Genomic DNA, 7,159 nt, shown 5'->3' on the forward strand with positions numbered 1-7,159 from the left:
CAAGTGGATCAAGAACTTGGATGTTAGACCACAAACTATCAAATACTTAGAGGAAAATATTGGCAGAACTCTTTTCCGCATAAATTCTAAAGACATTTTCAATGAAACAAATCCAATTACAAATAAGACTAAAGCAAGTATAAACCTGTGGGACTACATCAAATTAAGAAGCTTCTTCATAGCCCAAGAAACCACTACCCAAACCAAGAGACCCCTCACAGAATGGGAGAAGATATTTACATGCCATACATCAGACAAGAGTTTCATAACCAACATATATAAAGAACTTGCCAGACTCAACAACAAGACAGCAAATAACCCCATCCAAAAATGGGGGGAGGACTTGGACAGAATATTCACCACAGAAGAGAGCCAAAAGGTCGAGAAACACATGAAAAAAATGCTTCAAGTCTCTGATTGTCAGAGAAATGCAAATAAAGACAACAATGAGATATCACTTCACTCCTGTGAGAATGTCAGACATCAGAAAAGATAACAGCAGCAAATACTGGAGAGGGTGTGGGGTCAAAGGAACCCTCCTGCACTGCTGGTGGGAATGCAAATTGGTCCAACCTCTGTGGAGAACAGTCTGGAGAACTCTCAGAAGGCTAGAAATGGACCTACCCTATGACCCTGCAATTCCCCTCCTGGGGATATATCCTAAGGAACCCAACACATCCATCCAAAAAGATCTGTGTACACATATGTTCTTGGCAGCACAATTTGTAATAGCCAAAACCTGGAAGCACCCAGGTGTCCAACAACACATGAGTGGCTGAGCAAGTTGTGGTCTAGATACACAATGGAATACTACTCAGCTGTAAAAAATGGTGATTTCACCGTTTTCAGCCGATCTTGGATGGACCTTGAAAAATTCATGTTGAGTGAAATAAGTCAGAAGCAGAAGGATGAATATGGGATGATCTCACTCTCAGGCAGAAGTTGAAAAACAAGATCAGAAGAGAAAACAGAAGTAGAACCTGAAATGGAATTGGCATATTGCCCCCAAGTAAAAGACTCTGGGGTGTGTGGGTGGGTGGGGAGAATACAGGTCCATGAAGGATGATGAATGACATAGTGCGGGTTATATTGTTCTATGGGAAACTGGGGAATGTTATGCATGTACAAACTATTGTATTTACTGTTGAATGTAAAACATTAATTCCTCAATAAAGAAATAAAATTTTTTTTAAAAAGCGTGGTATAGTGTTCCGGGAGGTGGCGCAGTGGTTAAGCTTTGGACTCTCAAGCATGAGGTCCTGAGTTCGATCCCTGGCAGCACATGTGCCAGAGTGATATCTGGTTCTTTCTCTCTCCTCCTATCTTTCTCATAAATAAATAAAATCTTAAAAAAACAAATTTTAAAAAGCTTGGTATTTAAATAAAAATGAACACTAACCAATGGAACAAAACTGAGGGAAGAAAAAGAGCTAAATCAAATAAAGTGTGTGTGTGTGTGTGTGTGTGAGTGTGTGTGTGTGTGTGAGTGTGTGTGAGTGTGTGTGAGTGTGTGTGTGTGAGTGTGTGTGTGAGTGTGTGTGTGTGTGTGTGTGTTGTTTCAGGGAGAGAACCCAGCACCCTGTGCTTGTATGGTACCAGCCCTGAGCACATGCCCCAAGCCAACCTTTGCATGGTCTTTTAAAATGTCATGTTATCCAGGACAGGCTGCTTGGCATGGTTGTTGTCTCGGGTACAGGGCCACATCAACCCCGAGATGGGCATCACTTTGTCCTCCTCCCAACCACCTTTCTCCTCCACCACACCAACCTTTCCATTCCTCATTGAAGGAGAGGAAGAAGAGAGAAGGACAGATAAAGAGAGAAGGCATCTCAGCACAGCTCCACTGTGCATGGTGCTCCTATCGGTGCCAGGCTAAGAACCCAGGGCTCAAGCACAAGGCAGGGGTGCTCCTGGGCATGCTATCTTGATACCTCTGGGTGCTTGCATGCTATTTGTAAGATTTATCTATTTATCTGCTATGAAATAATAGCAAAAAGCAAGCCACACTTGCATATTCAGAGCTGGAGGGAGGGTCGAACCCAGGACCTCTTGCTTACAAGTCCTGCACTCTACCTCTGCACATGTGTCTTATATAACAGCAAACAGGAGCTGTGTGAGACCCATCAGCAAGCTCCCGGCCTCAGGAGAGATCAGGTCCTTGGAGACAAGCCATGAGCAGAGCTCGAACCTCATGGTGGTGCAGGCTGACACGTGGGCTCTAGAGAGGCTGATGGAAGGTTTTGGCTCTCAGAAACAACTTAGAAACATCTGATAAGGTGCCTTTAAATTAAACGTCCTATGTTCAAAAAGAAGAAGTAGAAGAGGAAGAGGAAGAAGAATAAAAAAAAAAGTAGAAGAGAAAGAAGAAGTTTTCCGCAGGTCCTGAGTGCTCCCAGGGCAGAGGCACGAGGGTTGGCTCCTGCAAGGGTCTGGGGAGGTGGTTGCCAGGTGGAGTCACGTGGAAGGTGTGCTGGCACTCAGTGGGAGGGAGCACGGGGCAGGCGGAGCGGCCGAAGCACTGGGGTCATTTTCTTTTTTAGTTACTTATTAGGCTGGCATGAGAGCTCACCTGCTTCTCCACATGCAGAGCCCAGGTTCAAGCCCAGCACCCACTGTGCTGGTGCTGTGATATCTCTCCCTCTATCTCTCCCTCTCTGCCTGTGCCTCTCTGCCTCTCTCTCTCCCTGAAACTCCAGAAAAAATGAATATTTTATTTATTACGAGAGTAAGAGAGAACAGAACATCACTGTGGCATATTCAAGAATGGGGACTCCATGCACTCCAGTCAGACATTCTTGCCCCCACCCCAACCCCCCATGTCGCACTTCCAGTGGCCTTGTTAGATGAGTGTTTGATCCTGGAGGTGATCATGCTTCGTGAAGTAAGTGAGGAGGTGAAAGACAAGTCCTTGACGGCATCTCTCATAGGTGGAGCCTAGAGAAAGGCAGCTGGTGAACTTGAGAACAAGGGGAGTCGTTGCACTGTTGCTAAAACTCAGAACCATGGGGTGATCACTGGATGAGAGGCACAGAGTTTTGGTGCTGGGAAGGCTGTGGAACTGTACCCTTGTGATCTTGTAATACTGGAAACCACTATGAAGTTGCCAACAAAAGGGATATTTTAGAATTTTAACCTTGGGGGCATGAAGCAGAACGTTTCAACATTATAGGGTCCAGGCCCTGTCAGTACACCTACCTCTGAGATGGAGCCTGGGGACCGCAGAGGGACAAAGGGGCACAGAGCTTTGGCAAGTTCTCAGAAACTACAAGTGAGTCACCTTTGGGTGGAGGGCGTCTAGTCTATTTGGCTGCCAGCGACTGTTGATCTGCTTCTAGTTCCACTTCTGGGATCCCTTCTGTTCCATTGCTTGACGTTGTGGTCTATTTACATGGTCATTCTGTTACACTGGTTTGGTCTCACTCCCCCTGCCTCTGGGAGATTGTGGTTTAGTCTTTGCCTTTTCGTGCTTCTTCCTTCTCCCCGTCCCATATCCTACATACTTCCTGAGTTCCTGCCGCTGCCGCTGGAGAAGAATGATGCAGGACAGAATGGGGTTGTGATTAGATTAGATTAGTTTTTGAACCATTCGCTCGTGAATAAAGAAATACTGTTTCTCCGCTCAGCCATGTGTCCCTGGTCATCTGTCTCCCGCCATGAAGCTAGCCTGGCATACTGAACTCTGAACATTAACTGACAAGCGAGAGAAACAACTCCCTCAAGGAACATAGCCATCTACCTTTGCTAAAGTATCCTCCCCCCCAAACAATGGCACACATAATTTGGGGCACACAGTTAAAATATTAAGACATCATGAGGTTGAACTAGTTCACAGAACCTAGGGAAAGCCTACATGATAGAGACGAACCACACTGGACATGGAATGATTATGGTGTGCAGGCAAAAACCAACAAAAAAACAAAACGCCAAGAATAAACATTTCTACCAAGCACTAGACACCACACACACACACATACACACACACACACACACACACACACACACGGCATTCCAGGCTTAGTGCCAAACGACATGCAGCAGAGAAGAGAGAAGAGGAAGAGGGTACTGAACCACAGATCAAAGACAGTGAGACTAAGGAACAAATACCGAGAAAAAACTGAGACTCACAGATGAGACGTGCAATACGCTGGGAGAGTGGGGTGCGGTCCCACACAAGTCTGGGGCTCCAGAGCTGGCCACAAATCCACCTCCAGCACCCCAGCTGAGTTCCCAGCACCCAGAAGTCTGGCCAGATCCAGTGGTGGATGTCCAGTGAGCCGAGGCTTCAGCACAGACAAGACGGGGGCCCCAGGCGCAGCGACACCCCCATGTGAGGCCTCTCTTGGGGGGAGAGGATGCTCCTGGCCGGTCAGGGCGGTGGAGAGGCCTGCCCGCACCCTGGCAGATGCAAGTCGCACCCTCTCCCCCATCCCAGCCCAGAGGCACCAGCCTCCTCTTAGTCGTTTGGGTCCCTACAGCAGGTAACATTCTGTGTGACACGGTTCTGCGCCTGGGCTGAGAGGGGAAGCTTCCTACTCCGGACCTGGCCAGCTGTCTCGAGAGTGCAAGATCCCCAGGCCGGCCCCCTTTATGCAGGAAGCCTGAGGAAGTGTCCCATCTCCTCCTGCACCCAGAGTAGTGCACACAAGGGCCGCTGGCGTGTAGTAGAGACTGTGTAGTGGACTTCATCCTGTCCAGGGGGGGCTCACTGTGACCCTGAGCAGCCAGGACAGACTCAGGTCCTACCTGTGACCCTGGTCTGGAATGAACAGGTTGAAAATGAATGACAAATAGATGGGTAAGTTGTTTTGGATACTCTTTTTTTTTTTTTTTTTTTTTTTTGCCACCAGGGTTATTGCTGGGGCTCAGTGTCAGCACTATGAATCCACCGCTCCTATCTGCAGTGTCCTGTGGTGGCTGCCTACTCTCCCCTGTCCTGTCAGCAGTGTCCTGTGGTGGCTGCCCACTGGGATGAGGATCCTGTACTATCCACAGTGTCTTGTGGTGGCTGCCTGCTGGACTGAGCCCCTGGTGACCACCTGCTGGACTGAGCCCCTGTCCTGTCTGCGGTGTCCTGTGGTGGCCGCCTGCTGGGATGAGGCCCCTGTCCTGTCCGCAGTGTCCTGTGGTGGCCACCCACTGGGCTGAGCCCCTGTCCTGTCAGCAGTGTCCTGTGGTGGCTGCCCACTGGGATGAGGCCCCTCTCCTGTCCACAGTGTCTTATGGTGGCTGCTTGCTGGGCTGAGCCCCTGGTGGCCACCTGCTGGTCTGAGCCCCTGTCCTGTCCGTAGTGTCCTGTGGTGGCCACCCACTGGGCTAAGCTCCTGTCCTGTACAGTGTCCTGTGGTGGCTGTCCACTGGGCTGAGCCCCTGTCCTGTCTGTAGTGTCTTGTGGTGGCTGCCCACTGGGATGAGGATCCTGTACTATCCACAGTGTCTTGTGGTGGCTGCCTGCTGGACTGAGCCCCTGGTGACCACCTCCTGGACTGAGCCCCTATCCTGTCTGCGGTGTCCTGTGGTGGCAGCCTGCTGGATGGAGACCCTGTCCAGTCCGCAGTGTCCTGTGGTGGCTGTCCACTGGGCTGAGCCCTGTCCTGTCCGCAGTGTCCTGTGGTGGCTGCCCACTGGACTGAGCTCCTGTCCTGTCCACAGTATCCTGTGGTGGCTGTCCACTGGGCTGAGCCCCTGTCCTGTCCGCAGTGTCTTGTGGTGGCTGTCCACTGGGCTGAGCTCCTGTCCTGTCCGCAGTGTCCTGTGGTGGCTGTCCACTGGGCTGAGCCCCTGTCCTGTCCGCAGTGTCCTGTGGTGGCTGCCCGCTGGACTGAGCTCCTGTCCTGTCCACAGTGTCTTGTGGTGGCTGTCCACTGGGCTGAGCCCCTGTCCTGTCCGCAGTGTCCTGTGGTGGCCACCCCTGGGCTGAGCCCTGGCCACCATTACAGATACTGCTGTGCATGGTGAGGCCGGCTGAGACAGCAGCCCACTCAGCACATCAATTCCCCACAGCACATCAATTCAGCCTCAGTTTACAAACCACAGAAAGGTGGGAGGAAGGGACATTGGCAACAAGATGTGTGTATGTGAGGTGGGGCAGGGGGAGGGCCCTGGACTCCGGAAGCTTGAGAACCCAGCTGGAAAGACACCTTTACCTTAGCCCCGGGGACCACAGGGTGGGTGGGGACAAGGACCCCTGCCCATACCCCATCTGTGACAGTGCAAAATACCTTAAGACTTTGTCCCTGTTCTGGGCACAGAGCTCCTAAACCCTGGCGTCCCCTGAGTGACAAGAACCAGGAAAGTCTGGCTGTGTGAACTCGGACCCTTTCCACAACAGTGGCCAGAAACCCACAGGTTGCCTGAGACTGGGCTCACTGCTCCAAGACTGAGTCTGCTGTGGTGGGGAGACTCAGCAAAAGCCTCTCCTGCCTGAGCTCTGTGGTCTCAGGTTCAATCCTTAGCACCAGCGTCAGCCAGAGCTCAGCAGTGCTCTGGTCTATCTATCTATCTCACTTAAAATAAAATATGTTTACAAGGTTGATTTTATTGGGCCAGCAGAAGAGCTCACTTGGATAGTGTGTCTGCTGGGCTGTGTGCTCTGACTGCACTGGAGAAAGCTTCAACACTGTGGGGTCTCTGTCTCCCTCTTTCTAGCTCTATCTGAAAAAAAAAATGGCCCAGAGCAATAAAGTCCTAGAGAGGACAATAAAAATGTTATAATTATTGAATGAGCTTTGTTTTATAATTTGTATTTGTTTTATTTGAAATGGAGACAGTGAGGTATAATGGCAGAGAGAGAGAGAGACAGACAGACAGAGAGAGAGAGGCTTCCTCTCTCCAGTGTGATGAGGACCAGGTTTGAACCTAGGTCGTGCACGTGACAAAGCAGCGCACTGCCCAAGTGAGCTATTTCACTGGCCCACAAGTTTTATTTGATTTTTCTGAAGAAAACTCTGAAGCAGCAAGCTGGCACTTGCGTGGCCAGGGACCAAACTCAGGACCTTATGCTTGAGAGTCCAGAATTCTACAGCTAGGCCAGAGGGGAGGGGAGGAAAGGGGGAGGGAGGGAGGGGAGAAGAGAGGAGGGGAGGGTTGGGAAGGGGAGGGGAGGTCAGGAGAGAAGAGAGGAGGAGACAGAAGGGCAGGGCAGGGGAGGAGAGGAGAGGGG

The sequence above is a fragment of the Erinaceus europaeus genome, chromosome 2 (genome assembly GCF_950295315.1).
Source record: "Erinaceus europaeus chromosome 2, mEriEur2.1, whole genome shotgun sequence".
In the NCBI taxonomy this organism is placed as follows: Eukaryota; Metazoa; Chordata; class Mammalia; order Eulipotyphla; family Erinaceidae; genus Erinaceus; species Erinaceus europaeus.